This window comes from Panthera leo, chromosome A2, assembly GCF_018350215.1.
Source record: "Panthera leo isolate Ple1 chromosome A2, P.leo_Ple1_pat1.1, whole genome shotgun sequence".
NCBI classification, from domain to species: domain Eukaryota; kingdom Metazoa; phylum Chordata; class Mammalia; order Carnivora; family Felidae; genus Panthera; species Panthera leo.
Genome location: NC_056680.1, coordinates 63,560,947 through 63,578,588, shown reverse-complemented (window position 1 = coordinate 63,578,588; position 17,642 = coordinate 63,560,947). Strand labels below are relative to the sequence as shown.

The following is a 17,642-nucleotide window of genomic DNA, read 5'->3' as shown; positions in this document are numbered from 1 at the left end:
TGTGCCTTCTATTCCTGTGGCTTATTCACTCCCTAACTGGAAGCTTGTACCTCCCTCTCCCTTTGCCTTTTTCTGTCCATGCCCACCACCCCCCCACCAGTCATCAGTTTGCTCTCAGGTCTGATTCTGCTCTTTGTTTGTTTATTCATTTGTTTTTTTAAAGGCTCTACATGTGAGTGAGAGCATATGGTATTTGACTGACTCAGTCTGACTTATTTCACTTAATATCATACCCGCTGGGTCCATCCATGCTATTGCAAATGGTACCATGCCATCCTTTTTTGTGGCTGTGTAATATACATGTAAGTATACATCTACAATATATCTTACATATTCTTAATCTATTTGTCTTCTGATGGACATTTAGGTTGCTCTCAAATCTTGGCTATTGTAAATAATGCTGCAATAAACATAGGGGTGCATATGTCTTTTTGTATTGGTGTTTTTGTTTTCTGTGGGCAAATACCCAGTAGTGAAATTTTTGGATCATATGGAATTTCTGTTTTTAATTTTTTGAAGAACTTCCATACTGGTTTCCAGGATATACATAAAATATGGAAGACAGAGGAAAAAAAAAAGAAGGTTTTTTTTTAAACTTTATTTATCTATTTTGAGAGAGAGAATGAGTGGAGGGGCAGAGAGAGAGGGAGAGAGAGAGAATCCCAAGCAGATTCCATACTCAATGTGGAGCCCAACATGAGGCTTGATCCACGACCATGAGATCATGGTCTGAGTTAAAATCAAGAGCTGGTGCTTAACTCACTCAGCCGCCCAGATGCCCCCCAAGAATGTTTTTTGTAAACTTAAATGACCATTAACTTGATATAGGCTGTTATATACTCAGGATGTTATATATAAGCCTCATGGCGACCACAAGCCCAGAACCTGTAATAGATACACAAAAAATAAAGAGAAAGCCAAAATGACACTCCAGAAAAACATCAATCACAATGAAAGAAATCAAGAGAAGTAGAAAGGACCAGGGAAGAACTTCCAAACAACCAGAAAACAACAAACAAAATGGCAATAAGTACATACCTGTCAGTGATTCCGTTACATGTAAATGACAGCATACCTTATTGTGTTCAGGGAAGACCAAGGAGCTTAGCAAAGCTGTGGCTCAGTGTTTATGAGGGACACAGAGGTAAGCACAGGCTGAAATGGCAAGTGGGGGCTCAGATGATAAAGTGCCTTGATTAACTCTACTGTGTACATTGTGTGGATCACAGGAGAGTGCAGGAAGGCTGAAAAGGGACCAGGCTTGTGCTCAAAAAAAAAAAAAAAAAAGTTCTCCCCAGTCTGGTGCATAAAATGGGATGGGATGAGAAGGCCAGAGCTGCTCAGCACAAATAAATCACAAATAAATAAAATGTTTGAATAAGTAGATAAAATAGTAAAACAACTCTGTTAACACTGTTTGCATAAATAAAAGAGAACTCTAGTGTGTCTACAAGGAATGTAAAACTACAAAGATCATCTATCAGATTAAAAAAATATTTTCTAATGTTTATTTATGTATTTTTAATTTATTTTTAATGTTTATTTATTTTGAGAGAGAGACAGAGCATGAGTGGGGGAGGAGCAGAGAGAGAGGGAGACACAGAATCCAAAGCAGGCTCCAGGCTCCGAGGTGTCAGCACAGAGCCCGACGCGGGGCTTGAACCTACAAACCGTGAGATCATGACCTGAGCCGAAGTCGGATGCTTAACAGACTGAACCACCCAGGCACCCCTAATGTTTACTATTTTTGAGAGACAGAGCATGTACAGGGGAGAGACAGAGAGAGGGAAACACAGAACCCGAAATAGGCTCCAGGCTCTGAGCTATCAGCACAGAGCTCGACCTGGGGGCTTGAACCGGGCGATCATGAGATCATGACCTGAGCCGAAGTCAGACGCTTAACTGACTGAGCCACCCAAGTGCCCTCCGCTATCAGATTTTTCAAAGAACTAAATAGTATATCTGTAAATGAAAAAAAAAACCACCCAATAACTGAAATGTAAAAGTAGCTATTGGGGTGCAGTATCAGATTTCACAGAGCTGTGGAGGGATTCAGAAAGTGAATGGGGAGACTTTAGTGGAGTGCACCCCGTAGAGACGAAGGAATGGGGAAATAGGAAAATCTCTGGAGCATTAAGTGAAAATCTGGAGAATATTCCTAAGATGAGTGGGAAAGAAAAGAAAGACATAAACAGTATTTTCTATAATAATAATCATAATCATAATAATAAAAATCTATGGTATCAGTAACCTACAAGCAGGGATAAAAGGGCCATCAGAAATAGATTTCCTCTGCAGTCTTAGTGCCCGTGGGTCAAATATATGGAGAGACGGGCACTGATTCCATTAGAATTTGATGTGTTAAATGTTCATGGTAGAATTTCTGGGCAAACAATTAGGAATGTACTTCAATATGGTGTCAGAAGAAGAAAGTTTAGAGAGATGAGAAGTTGATGTCGGGTGTTGGAAGCTTCATGCAGCAATAACTGAGATCAAGGAAGGAAAAGGAGGTATTGTTCAGACATGCAGATAACCCAAGAGTGTTAGGGGGACTTCGGGAGTATTCCCAAAGAGGTATTTCCATCTGTTTAGGGACAAGAGAAAACCAGGAAATAGAAAAAGTAGTTTTTTACTTTACTTAACATCCTAAGATAGTAAGAAATAACACCAGCTAGCATCCTCTGTTTGTCAAATAGATAAATTGGTGAAATAGAAATTAACGGTACACTCAGAAGCGATGCTAAAAAATAATGACAGGTGTCATATTTTAATTTATATTGCCTCAGTTGAGGAAATAATAAATAAGAACACCCTTGGAATGATTGGAATCGTTGGATTAATCAGATTCATTTTGATACTAGTGAGCTAATAAAATATATTTAATAACAGGAACCATAATGATACCATTAATAATAACGTAGGAGGGAAAATTCCCTTTAAAACCAGAAAGATACAAGAAGGATCACCCAGAGGTGGATTGCATTGTCAAAACAGGAATTTTTCCCCAGATTCCTCAGTCCTCCAATCTTAATAAATGTGCCTGGTGCCTTTAGCTGTGCCTAAAAGTGGTAAAAGAACTTTGCTTCCGAAAGTGATCCTTTGCTTGAAACCATGACCTTTCTCCAAGAGAACCGGTAGGCATGCTTTTATCAAAACAGATGAGTAGATGTTTTCCTTCCCAAATGGTTACATTTGTGAACGAGTTTATCCCAGTACTGAAAAGCACAGCACTGTTGAGAAACACATAGGCCTACCCCACCCCAAAGGGATAAACACTTCGTACACCCCAAAAGTTGTACAGGTATGTTTGGAAAGTATTGGGAGATGGAGAATGTATTGATAAAGAATGGTATACGTCGTAAACCACTTATCTGAGGAATGGCACGAGACGCCGAGTGTAACAGATCCGAATGTGCCATCAAGGGCAAGCCAACAGAGTGGAAAGGACAGGTGGAGTGTCTGGATTCCCAAAGAGGTACAAGTCCAGCCTTCCAAAATACCAGTGGCATCAATGCCCTGCTTTCTCCTGAGCGTACCATTCATTTGCAGACCATCAAACACCTGGCTAACGTTTCCCCTAGCAGTGAGAAATTCTGTGGGACACTGTGATGGTGAGACGTGATGGCCAGGCGTAAATGGCGGTCAGGGCAGTGAGAGGCCAGACGTCTGTGACACGTGAACTTGTGCACCGCCAGGTCTGCATCGTACGGTCATCAGTGGTACACATGATACGAGAACTCAGTGCCCGCCTCCCTCCCTCTGCTCTCTATGGTCTGTAGTCACCACTTAGCTTGCTGTAGGGACCATGCAAATTTCAGTTAGGCTAAGTGGCAATCTGGTGATCCTGTGCAATCTGTCCTGGTGTTGTCTGTCCTTGACCTCTCAACACAAGCCTTTGTTACCTCATGAGGTGTGATTTCTCAGAAGAAACAGGGAGGAAGTAATTTTAAAGTTGCGTGCATCCAATAAGATAGTTGCAAAACATTTAGAGCAAGAAAGGTCACAACGTCTGTGAGAAATGCAAAGTCATAGTTGTAGATTTTAACACAACTGTCTCAGATGGTGATAGTGGAAGACATAGTCACTTAGATTTTAGGAGCATTGAAGAACGTGGATCACCGTGAAGAACAAAATTAACATTAAGGGGGCTTCACGCTGTAATGATGAAAAAACAACTGTAACTACACGCAACAAAATCTGGTTCCTAAATCTGTTAAAATTAACAAACCAGATGGAAAGATATTGACCACGTTCTCTATTTATAATCTTTAAAAACAAGTACCTATGATCAATGCTGCCTATAATCAATACTTAAAGATGCTAAACAAAATTAGTTTTGGAATGAGGACCGTGCTTGGCTCGAGTGTGAGAGGAAGTTTGACCGAAGGAAGCATGTGGAGGGTGTGGGGGTCCTCGTGTACTGGTGCTAGCCGTACCTTCACCTGAGGGGCAGTTAGGCGAGTGTTTGTAATTATTCTTAAACTAGACTGCATATGAAATTATTATTTAAAAATTATTTTTTAAATTTTCTTTTAATGTTTATTTATTTTGAGAGGGGGGGAGGAGAGAGAGCAGGGGAGGGAGAGAGAGAGAGAGAGAGGGAGCGAGACAATCCCATTCAGGCTCCACATCATCAGCACAGAGCCCGATGCGGGGCTTGAGATCATGACCTGAGCTGAAATCAAGGGTTGGACAATCGATGGAGCCACCCAGGTGCTCCTAAAAATTATTATTAAACATACAGTCTCTTCCATTTGTAAGATGTGTATCATGCCAGCCATATCAGCAATCAATGAGTGAAACAAAACACGGTCTCGTAAGACTTATAACAGCTCGTTTCGGTCATAGGAGAACGGAGGAGCAGAGTATGTTCGGATCATCCATCCACTTTTGTACATGTGAAATTCTAAGTGCTTGCACAAATTTAGCTTACTATTTTCTTTACTTTTCCCGTATCTTATTTCTCAAGGTTTTTTTGGTTTTAGTCAACCCTTGTCCTTATACGAATTCTATTTTTGTTTTGCTTACAGTGCTCTATTTCAGTTTTCACAAAATACGTTCACTATGGATCAATCATCAGAGGTCTTTCAAAGCAAGGCTTTGGTAGACCCCAGGAAGCCTCTAGTCCAGGTTACAGATGAGTAAGATAGTGTTCGGATTAGAGAAGTGACCTGGTTGAGGTTGCCTGTGAAACCGTTGTAGAGCCATGACCCAAGCAGGATCCTGGCTTTCACTTAGAGGTTCCCAGTGTGGTTCAGTGCTGCCAAACATCCATAGCGGAAGGTGCTGAAAGGGGCCTGCAGGATAGAGCATCTCTCTGGTTCCGTTATGCTCTCTTGGCTTTTTGTTTGTTTGCTCCTGCAGGGTTACGTGGTCATCAGCGGTGCACGTGACAGGGGAACTGGTGTCGCTCTGCCCCAGTCACACACACCCTGAGCACCCAGTCTCTTGGCACAAATGTGCTCAACCTTGGTGACCCCCTCCCTGGTCTTCCCAACGCAGATCCCACACGCTTTGCATCTGGCCCGCAGAGGAGCACCTGTCACCCTCTGCTCACTTGGCCGTGGGACCATGTTCTTCTTGCAGTGACTCTAGTGGGTCAGGGATGGCTACAGCAACCCAACTCTGCCATCCACTCATCCTTGGCTGCATTCCACCAAAGTCCAGGCTTGCAGATGGATCCCTTCCAAGCTCTTCTTTCTATGGGCATTCTCCTCAGCCAAATGGGACCTTTTAGAAAGTTCTTTACATCTTCATAGGTACCCATCTCTCATAGGCTAACAATTCCTGGAGTAGACTTCTCTTAAACATACACAACAGTTCCTCTTTCTAAATTTCTGTCTCTTGGTTGGACCCAGGTTGATCCAATGATCTACAGTAGAAATGGTCTCCACATTAGCCATATTTATTAAGGTTTTGAAACTGTCACTGGATCAAAGCAAGTTTATCTGGCTCCAAAACTTACCATTTGTGACCCATGTAGCTCTGCCCATAAAGAGAACTCCGAGTTCTCCATCACTTTTGAGATTAGAATCACCAACAAGCCTGTATCATGGGGAATATGTATGCTGGCTTCTTATGTCATAACTTGGACTTGCCTGAAAACCTTCCCAAACAAGTATTCAGGCTAATGTTTAATCTCCTCCATGATTCCTGCATCTAAGTGATTGTCTCCAACTCCAACCAGCTGCCCTTGCCTTCAGGCGAGACGGCGCTCTGTCTCTCGAGCTATCTGAACACAAGACACCAGACATGCAATCCCCAATGTCGTCCTCCTCTCGTTCACTGGGTTTACTTTCTGTCTTCACACATGGCCCTCAGTTTCACTGAGCAGCTATCCTGGGAGAAGCAGATCCTTCACGAGAAAGACTAAGGAAACAACACAGTAGGAAACCCCTGGGTTTGAGGGAGCAAATTAAAACAGTCTCTGGCTTTCATATAATGGGTGACTCAACAGAGATAGGGAAGGGAATGAGACAATTTATGTGATGTTCTACTGATGGTCTGATCTCTGGAATCTTGGCAAGGCTGAGACCTAGAAGAGTGGAAATCAGACGGTTAGAGCAAATATATATTAGATATATATCTAAAAGGTAAGTGTGAAACTATTGTCTGAGGTGGTCTATAATTGCCTGAAAGGAAAATGTGTACAGGTACAGGCTAATTTGGAATTCTTTTCATCTATTTTGCAGAACAACTCATGTTTAACGTAACTGTCTCCCACTATGATTGTGGTTCCTCTGCCTGTATCGTTCAATTACGTCCAGCGCTGTCTGAAGACAGTTGCATGTGAACTGAATATCAACATATGCAGCAAATATCTGGAAACTATCTGACTGCTTTGGGCTCTATCCATGGATAAAACTGATCAACCCTTGCTCTGAAGTTAAAAAAAATGTTCAGCATAGTTTATCCTTAGAAAGTATAGCCAAAATTAATTTCCAGTATATCAGTGTAAGACTTCATATTCTGAATTTGAGAAAGACAATTGTTTTTGCAAAAAAAAAAAAAAAAACCTGTAGAAAAGTGTAAGAACTGTGTTTTTTCTTTCTCTTTCTTCTTTCTTTTCTTTCTGTCTTTCTTTCTTTCTTTCTTTCTTTCTTTCTTTCTTTCTTTCTTTCTTTCTTTCTTTCTACTAGTCTGTCAGTTCTACAGTGTACCTACCTAATTCCTGACTAGTCTATATTGGCAACCAAGTCAATACCCATATCAGTTTAAGAGGAAACATTTCATTTGGGTAAATGTATTACCAGATTCATTGAAATAAAAGGCCAATTTACTCACAACAGTTAATCCATAATTTGATGTAGATACTTACACATTCATAGCCACAGGACATAAAAAAACTTTATTAAAGAAAACAAAAAGCAGCTAGTTTAAATCGTGTTAGCACTTTAAAATTGGCTGTCTACTGAAGATTTTACTAACGTTACATTAAAAGTAACATTTTCACCCGGATAACTTTATGGGAATGTGTTGAAAACAGAATAATTTGGAAAATTACAAATTCAAAATCTATGATTCTTTAAATCATCTTAGTATTATAATATAGTAATTATGTTAATATAATTTTAGGTATAACATATGATATATAATTAGATGGCATATAATGCATAAAATATATTCCTCTTACCATAATTATAGTATGCTATATTTATATGTTAAGTACAATATGTAACATCATACACAATAGATAATCTGTGTTGTATTTTAACAGGTATATCTGTCTTCCATTCATCTTACAATGTATTAAATAACAAACTTAACAAGCATCCATAGAAGTTTTTGTTTTGTTTCAGCAATTAAACATCTAGGGACAGAATATTGACTTTGTATTTTCAAGAGATTTCTTTCTTTAAACAAAGTGATCATAGATTCACAGTAAATAAAATCTGTCACAGAGTTCTCAATCAAAATGCCTCTGACTTTCTTCCTCACAAGGAAGTTGTGTATTGCATACTGTTACTTCTGTTTTATGGACAAATTCAGAGGTGTGAGATCACTCACTCAAGCTGCCAAGGGCAGAACTGAGACTCGGTCTCCTTGCATTGATCTGTAATAACATTGAACTCGTCCACCTGTCCTTGGACTGGAAACTTGCAGGATGTGAAAACGTCAACCGTTGATTGACGTTTGATGGCTTGGAAAAGGAATTTTGTATAGAGGACAGTGTTTAGAACCTGATGCTGGAGGAGACACTTCAGTTGAGCACCTCCTCGTTGTGGAATGTTGGGCTTTGCATCTCAGGTCTACAATGGGCTGCCCGATGCACGGAGCAGTGATGGAGGAACACCCAGTTAGACAGAGAATGGATGACAACCGATTTCAAGAACAATTTTAAAGATTTTGGTAAGAATAAGAGAATTCATCATATTTGAACCAGGCAAATACATTCTGTCTTCTAGCGCTCAGGCTAGAATTGAGATTGATTCTCAAAGATTAAAGTATATATTCCCATCTCCCACCCACATTGTATCTGTAACATGGAATTCTGGTGTCTTCCAAGGCTCATTGGGCCCCGTGGACAATGCCTTTTATATAATACCGAGTCAGGAAAGTCTGAAAGCCATGAGTATTTTGTATTGGTGACACCCGTGATGCCTCCAAGATTTAAGATGTTCTGCAGACAAAAACTTCAAAAGCAAGGAACTGAGTAAGAGCATCAAGCCCGACAGGACTCTCAATATACAGACACCCATCTTCCTTGGGACAAATCGGAAATGTCACACTCAATCCCTTGGTATGAATTTAGGGCTACTCTGATGAAGTCCCCTGCTATCATTACTAACAAAAAAGACAAACCTTCAGACCATCTGTCATGCTGATATGTACTTTTAGGCACAGGAGAACGGGCTCTGGGCTCCGGATGTCCTTGTCATTATTGCCACCAGAAACTGTCCATGTTTGCGGTAGACCAGAGTCTTGGGGAAATGTACAAGAAAACAACGGTCGGTGATGATGGTATTTAAACATGGAAGATGCTTAGTGCATGGTGAACGTGAAGAGCCAAGAGACAGGGTGTCTTCTTATAACTTTAGCTTTTAAAATGAGAGACCCAGGGCACCTGGGTGGCTCAGTAGGTTGAGTGTCTGACTTTGGCTCAGGTCATGATCTCACAGCTCGTAAGTTTGAGCCCCGCGTAGGGCTCTGTGCTGATGGCTCCGAGCCTGGAGCCTGCTTCGGATTCTGTGTCTCCCTCTCTCTCTGCCTTTCCCCTGCTCACGCTCTGTCTCTCCCTCTCTCTCAAAAATAAATAAACATTAAAAAATGTTACAATGAGAGACCCAATGAGAGATGCAACCACCCAAGAAGACCAATGAAGAGGAGAAACAAGATTTTTTAGAAATATGATGAAGTCATCTTCTCCCTCTGCAAAAACTCAGATGTCACTGGATCTGTTGTGACAGGAAAGGCTGGAGAAGGGTTGAAACCTCATCACTTCAAGGCATGTCACAACTCTTGGGAAGTCTCAGGGATGTATTCCATCATTTCTGGCCTCCAGAGCACGGTCTACCCGGCTGGTTGCAGTCCTGTGCAGAATCAAATTTTAAGCCATGCCAGGTTGAGAGTAAGTTAAGATACATTTCAACTATGGTATAAATTCCGAGACACTTTGACTACTTGGTAGGTAGCAAAATGAGTGAGCCCCACAGAATTTATTGGAAGTGAAACCATTGAGAAATACAATTCATATCCTAAAGAGTAAGACTCTATTTGAAACAAGTACCATGGGGGACGCCTGGGTGGCTCGGTCGATTAAGCGTCAGACTTCGGTTCAGGTCATGATCTTATAGTCCGTGGGTTTGAGCCCCGCGTTGGACTCTGTGCTGACAGCTCAGAACCTGGAGCCTGCTTTGGATTCTATGCCTCCCTCTCTCTTTGTCCCTCCCTTGCTCACGCTCTGTCTGTCTCTCTGTCAAAAATAAATAAACATCAAAAAAATTAAAAAAAAAGTAATACTATGGAATAAGCAAATACAAGCATTCTTGTAAAAACTTCAAACAGAGAAATGTATAAAATAGAAAGGAAATCCCCTCATAAGTAGGGTTAGGATCAAAGACTAAGTAAGTATCAGGGATGTCTTTTGTGAACATCAGCGTAGTAATAGAACAAAATAATCTAGTTGTATGTTTGGCAGATGCCATTTTCCAGAACGCGATGAGACACAACTTCCTAAAAAAGATGTGCTGAGATGTTCCTTTGGTGTGAGGTGGGACAGTGATGGGGATGAAGTAAAAATGGTCAATGCTGGGATGTTAAAACCAGAGTTAGCCTCTAGGTTGTGATGCTGGGTGAAGGAAGCCGGCCACAAAAGGGCAGATACTGTGGGATTCGGCTCGGGGGTGATATGTGGAAGAGGGAGATTGATGGAGACAGAAAGCAGACGGTGGTCACCAGGGGCCAGGGGAGGCCAAAGAGCCTTGGTGTTTAATGGGGACAGGGTTTCAGTCTGGGAGGATGAGAAAGTTTTGGAGATGGATGGTGGGGAGGGGCGCACTATGACATGAATGTACTTCATGCCTTGGAACTGAAACTTAAAAATGGTAAATTTTAGATATTGCATATTCTACCACCATCACAGCCACAAAACCTTAACAAGCCTGTCCCTGGATCAAATGTGCTGACTTAAAAAGGAGACTCAGACACACGTGGCTGGTGTTATTACCTCCTACAGAGGATATATATTCACTCTTGAATAGACCCTGAAGGGCAGTTTCCACCCAAACTTTCCACGACATCATTTCGTTCTTCAAGTAGCTACTCATTACACGTTTCTTTTTTTTTTTAAGTGATAGAAATTAGCTTACCAGGGGAAAAAAACCGGTATTACGATCATTATATTGTTTCATGCTTCTCTCCTCTTCACAAATCTATGTAATTGCTACTACTCCATCGCTATTGTGAGCTCATTACTGATCCAATCATCAGTTACTTCTACAGAAGGAGGGACACACACACTTATTATGTGGAAATTCGGGGAAGAGGCTTCACATGAAATAATAGAGATCGAAGCACAAAATTCAAAAATGTTTTCAGGTTTTGGACCACATCGTTAGGGGAAGCGATAGGAATAAATAACTTTTAACGTAGCAATCACCAGGCCACCTATTTTCAAATGATTATTGGCCCTTGAAGAATAGTAAGGCATCAAACTGGGTAATAACTTTCAGGCTAATGTAGAAGAATATGGTCGTGTTTCCTTATATCGCCATTTCCCTTCCCATTTATTCCACTACCGGTGGATATACGCTTGAAATATTAGGGAGAATGCTGCCAGTGTTGCCAGCTGCCTGCCACATATATGCTTCATAATCTGCTAAAAGGAGGCTCTGGAAATGATGCTTTCTGTCCGCAGAAATCATTTAAAACTCTTCTTCCTTCTGCTTTCTCTGGGCCCCCGATATATCCACTCCAAAAGGATAAGTGTGGATTTTTAACCTGTCAAAGACGTGAAAGATGATCCGGCTAATGTTTTAGAATCCCTTTTATCTTGAAAGTTTATTTCACAGTCTGTGGAGCAGGTTTTGAATATGACTCAAAAGAGGGGACAATCAGGCAGCGATCTAGCCCGGTACTAAATAAAAATGATGACCATGGAAAGGCTCTTAAGTCTCTCGAGTTCCCTGCGTGAAAGGCGGGACTTGGGGAGATTGAGCCGGGGGTGGAAAGCACATCACCCCCCGAGCCTGGGGCCTCCCCCAGAAGCTCTGCGAGAGATTTCTCTGGCTGGCTGTGTTGGCTCCAGGGGCCAAGCTCCACTAAGTTGTCCTGACGCTAATACCTAAATGCAACCCTACTGAGGTTGGGGGCGGGGGTCCTTTAGCTCGGGATTTAGTGAAGGCCTCAGGTGTGTCAAGAATGAGCTCAAGCTGGCGATGAGAAGTAGCTAGAATGTTCTGTGATGCACGGCAGCGCACACAGGCCAGCACACCGACACTACGTCACCATCATGGGCACACCAACACACATATGTCATGCCACTGGCACACCCACACCACATCACCAGCAATGTATTCAGGACATTGTTCTGAGATCTTAGATTTCTTCTTTAACAGTAATAATAGAGAGACACCTGGGTGGCTCAGCTGGTTAAGCGTCCAAATCTCGGTTTGGGCTCACATCATATCTTACGTTCCATGAGCTCAAGCCCCACATCAGGCTCTGTGCTGATGGCACAGAGCCTGCTTGGGATTCTCTCTCTCTCTCTCTCTCTCTGCCTCTCCCCTGCTCATGCTCTCTCTCTCGCTCTCAAAATAAATAAATAAACCTAAAAAATAATAATAGAATTAGATAATATTTAATGAACTTCCTGTCTTCAGGTCACGCTAGGCAAAGAAAATGGTGTCTTTTTTTCTAATGATTATTTATTTTTGAGAGATAGCAAAACAGAGAAAGAATGTGTGAGTGGAGAAGGGCAGAGAAGAGGAGACAGAGGCTCCTCATTAAGCAGAAAGCCTGATTCAGGGCTCGAACTCAGGAATTATGAGATCATGATGTGAGCCGAAGTTGGATACTCAATGGACTGAGCCAGCCAGGCACCCCAAGAAAATGGTTTCTAAGATAACATCGCTGCCTCTCATTCAGGTTTGAGATGGTATTGCCATGCTGGCAGGACACCTTGGAAGGAAGAAGTCTTTCCACAGAAACAAAGCTCAACTAAAGGTATCCTGGGATGGACCAGATGAAACTGCACGAGAGACACCACTGCGGAAGGAAGGATGCAGGCCAGACCAAAGCAAGAGTAAGGCCTCAGCTCTGCCACCCTGGGACCCACTCCTTCAGCGGCTGTTAAACAGAGAGGCTAGACAAGCCTTTGGAAGCCAACCAGACAGGAAAAAAATCCCAACTTTTTCAGCCCCAGAGCGAACTCCAGCCAGTTCCCAGCTGGGAACCTCAGTTCCATCTGTGGCGGAAGGACACCAGGGCGCCACAGAAGTTTGTCGTGTGTGGCCAGTGACGTGATGCGTGCCAAGTGCTTACTGGGGTCTCTCGAACAGGTGAATGGTGGCTCGTCAAGACGAATAAGAATCATGGTAAAATGTCCTGTCCTTGTCTCCCAAATCATGAAATGGGACTTTCCATCAGCACATGGCGAGATTTTTTCCAAACCTCCAGAGTCAACTCACATCGGCACATCTAGTGATGACTATGTCAGAATCGCTACCTATTTATTGGTCATGGTGACGTCGGTATCCTTTGTTCAGGGCCTCCCGGCAACACTGAAATTCCTTCAGTGTTCTCTCATAATTTACCAAGTCCTCGTGACATTCGGGGTTTCTCTCAGTGTTGCCTCTGCCTGCAACACTACACCTGACCCCTTACTCACCTATATCTGATGTATCCTTTATGTTTCACCTTGAATGGCGCTTTCTAGGAAGCCTTCTCTCCGGACCTAAATTACCTTCGGTTGCCTTCCTAACTGCCCCATTTCTTCTTTCACTTCCCTGGATGTGATGGAGGCCTCCGTGTTAGACTACGTTCTGGGGAAGGGGCAACACTGTCTTAATCTGTCCTGTACCTCCAACACCCACCTCAGGCCTATATGTGGTATGCACCCCACAGTGTGGATCGAATTGAATTGGATTTGTTGGCTCAAGCGGAGGTTTGAAATCTCCTCAGAGAACAGTGGTCAGGAAGGTCAGGGTGCCCCAGGATGCTCTCTGTTCAGAAAATGAAAAGGAGTCACTAATAAGGGGAGACCCTGGACAGCGAGATGGTGCTTGTGAGGGTCACAAGCTCTGGAGGATGAAACCTGCACGTAAAGTGCCCTTGGAAATCCCAGTCACCATCGCAGAGCTGGGTTTCAGCACTAGGTTATGGGCACAATTGGGAAGCTTGAAACTTTACCACTCTTCCCAAATTCAACGTGTTGGTTAGAAACAAACGTTTCTCTGTTTGCAAATGGCAATAAGATTATGGACATCAAAAGAGGTGGTATTCGGTGGGAGAGCTCCAAGGACAAGAAACTAGGGGAAGGACAAACAGAATCACACCGGGTTTTCCAGCTGTCCCGACCTGAACACATGACCCCTCTCCCCCAGTTCTCTACTCCATATTTGCTTTCTATTTGCACACGGGCATTTTAATCTTCCCAGATTATCATTACTGTTGTTGTTGTTGTTGTTGTTGTTGTTGTTTAATTTGAGAGAGAGAGAGAGAGAGAGAGAGAGTGCAAGCAGGGGAGAGGAGAGAGAATCTTAAACAGGCTCAATGCTCAGTGCAGAGCCTGATGCAGGGCTCAATCCCATGACCCTGGGATCATGACCTGAGCCCAAATCAAGAGTTGGATGCTCAACTGACTGAGCCACCCAGGTGCCCCTTATTATTGGTTTAATTCCAAGACTTACTATACATTTATAGTAAGCAAGACAACATGTCATTTTTGTAAAGAGAGACAAATAGATAACAGAATAGACTAGAGGGTCCAGAAATGTACTCACACATATATGGACAATTGAATTTTGGCAAACGTATGAAGCTAATTCAGTGGAAAAAGAATAGTATTTAGAATAAAAGTTGTGTAATGATTGGATTTTCTTAAGAAAAAAAAAAAAAAACGGAGAATAAAAAGAAAAAAGGAAGAGGGGAAAATTTTCCCCCAATTCAAAAATTAACCCAAAATGGATCATAGACCTAAATGTAAAACCTAAAACTACAACAGTTCTTAAGTAACACATTGGAGAAGACTTTAGAGATCTTAGGTTAGGCAGACATTTCTTAGACACAACATCAAAATCATTATCTATTAAAAATAAATTTAAAGGGGTGCCTTCATGCTCAGTTTGTTGAGCATCTGACTCCTGATTTCAGGTCAGGTCATGATCTCACAGCTGTGAGATCGAGCCCTAGTTCGGCTCTGTGCTGGGTGTAGAGCTTGCCTGGAATTTCTCTCTTTCTCTCTCTCTCTCTCTCTCTTTCTTTCTCTCTCCCTCTACCCCTCCCATGCTCACTCACACACGCATGTTCTCTCTTAATAATAATAATAATAATAATAATAAATAATAATAATAATAAATTTAAAAACAGATTTTATCAAAATTCTACCTTCTGGGCCTTGAAAGACGACATTAGAAAAAGTGAAACAATAAATCCCAGGGAGTATTTGAAAATCGTATATCCAATAAAGGACTATGAACTCCACATCCAATTAAAACACAAGGAAGAGGTTTGAAGAGATACTTCATCAAAGGTGATACAAGAATGGCAAGGAAGCAGAGGAAAGATACTCATCACCATTATTCGTTAGGGAGAATGACCAAAATTTAAAAGACCGATCATTGCACGTGTGGGCGAGGATGTGGAGGAAATCCAACTCTCCAATATTGCTGAAGGGAAGATTAAATCAGACACACTGCTTTGGAACAGATATTGGCAGCTTCTGAAAAATTTGTATGATTCAATCATCCCACTCCCACATATTTACCCAAGACAAATGAAAGTTTATGTCCACACAGAGATTGTACATGAGTATGTCTATGAGCTCTCTTTTCCATACCCAAAAGCTCAACAACAGTTGAATGAATAAACATATCGTGGTATTTCCATACAGTGGGAAATGCTCTGAAATAAAAACAAACTACGGATACATGAAACAACACAGACAAACTGTGTGAAACAACACAACAAATACTATGAGTGAAAGGAGACACTCAAAAGAGAACCTATAACGTATAATTCCTTACATATAAAAGTCTGGGAAGTGCAAATTAATCTATGGTGACAGAAGGCAGCTCAAAAGTGCCTAGGGAGGGGGTGAGGGATGGAGAGAGGTGGGAAGGAAGGATTGGAAAAGAGCACGAAGGAGCTTTGGACGACAGGTGATACGTTCATTATATTGACTGGAGTGAGGGTTCCATGACTCTATGCGTATGTCAGAAGTTTATTCAGTTGTATCCTTTAAATACACGCAGCGTATTGAATTTCAATTACACTTCAATATAGGACTGCTGTAATGCATGGATGTATATCCTTGTACATTTGGAAGGCAATGTGTTTGAAAAATCCCTAAGTGGAAGTGTGTATCTTAAGGGCACATGAAAACGAATATTGATATTCTCACCACTATGCACAATAAGGGGAATGATGTATTGTAAAATATTTCACCATAATGCACAAGACTACAACTCTAGAAACAATCCAGAAATCTATTTTAAGTGAATTGCTTAATAAATTGTGGTTTATCGACATGGCTATTAAAAGACCAAGGCAAGTCTATTGATGGCTTTATGGGAAATTGAAGAAGCAAGATACAACACAGCATTTACAGCATGCCGCCCACTTGGGGGAAAATATAGATATTCATGTGTATGAATGCTTGTATATGTGTGCACCACTCATGGAAGGACACAAATGAAACCAATATCAGAGAAGGAAACAGGTGATTTGGGGAAAGATCTAGAAGATTTACTTTCACTTGTGAAAAAATAATCCCTTTGTCTTTGGAGAATTTTTTTTTTTCATTGTGCATATACCACATATTCATTAACGGAGGAGGGCCTGGATGGGGAGGCAGAAGAGCAAGCAAGAAAATAATAACCAGGGTTCCTGGGGGGCCTCAGTCAGTTGAGCGTCTGACTCTCGATTTGGGCTCAGGTCATGATCTCCGTAGTTTGTGAGTTTGAGCCCTGTGTCAGGCTCTGTGCTGACAGTGTGGAGCCTGCTTGGGATTCTTTCTCTCTCCCGCTCTCTCTATGCCTTCCCCACTGACTCTCTCTCACAATAAATAAACTTCAAAAAAGAAAAAAAGGAAAGAATATCCAAATGCTTTTTGCATCGTTTGCAGAAAATAAGAAACATTCTTGGGATGGCAACTTACGCATTGTCGATTCTTAATCTTAACCCTGTTTGTAACACCAGGACAGCAGAGCAAAGATGACCTATTGGGGCGCCTGGGTGGCTCAGTTGTTTAAGCATCCAACTCTTGATTTCGACTCAAGTCATGATCTTGCAGTTCATGAGCTCGAGCCCTGCATCAGGCTCCGCGCTGATAGTGCAGAGCCTGCTTTGGATTCTGTCTCCCTCTCTCTCTGCCCCTCCCCTGCTCACTCTCTGTCTCTCTTTCTCCCTCTCAAAAATAAATAAATAAGAATTTTAAAAGAAAGATGACCAGAGCTAATATATGGTGATTATACATGCATTCATATATAATAGGTTTATATACACATGCATGTGTACATGCACGTGTGTGTGTGTGTGTGTGTGTGTGTGTGTATGTGTGTGTGTGTATGTGTATAAGGTCACTGATTCTCCATTCAAGGGAAAATACACCAGTGAAGAAATTTACTGCAGAGTTAGCCCAGGGGGGAATTTGGGTATTTCACTGTCATAAGGCAGTGCTTGGGGATTGTACTCATCAAGGATTGAAAACTAGTAAGTACTCATGCGAGGCTGGAGTTAGTCTGGGGTCTGCTCACACCCGACTGAAACAACTCCCCTCTTCACTGGTCAGAAAGGGATCTCCAAGTAGACCCAGTAAGAGTTCAGGATGCCAGGGTCACCTGAAGTTAATAGTTCTAAGCGTGGTAGTCAGGAGACGAGAATCACAAGCATATCACTAAGTTAATTTACCTTCTGCTTCTTGCTGTCAAGCTCATTAAATTTTTTTAATGGTGTCAGTTTAATACACATTAGGAAAAACAACT

General features: G+C 41.8%; 1 long non-coding RNA gene across 1 annotated transcript; it reads right to left on the bottom strand.

Moving 5' to 3' along the window:
• Positions 1-9,317: 9,317 nt before the first annotated feature.
• On the bottom strand, positions 9,318-13,078 carry LOC122213442. The gene is made up of 2 exons (XR_006199514.1): positions 12,982-13,078; positions 9,318-9,530 (listed from the first exon to the last, which is right to left on the bottom strand). It is a non-coding gene; the product is annotated as an uncharacterized LOC122213442 (long non-coding RNA).
• Between the last annotated feature and the right edge of the window lie 4,564 nt (positions 13,079-17,642).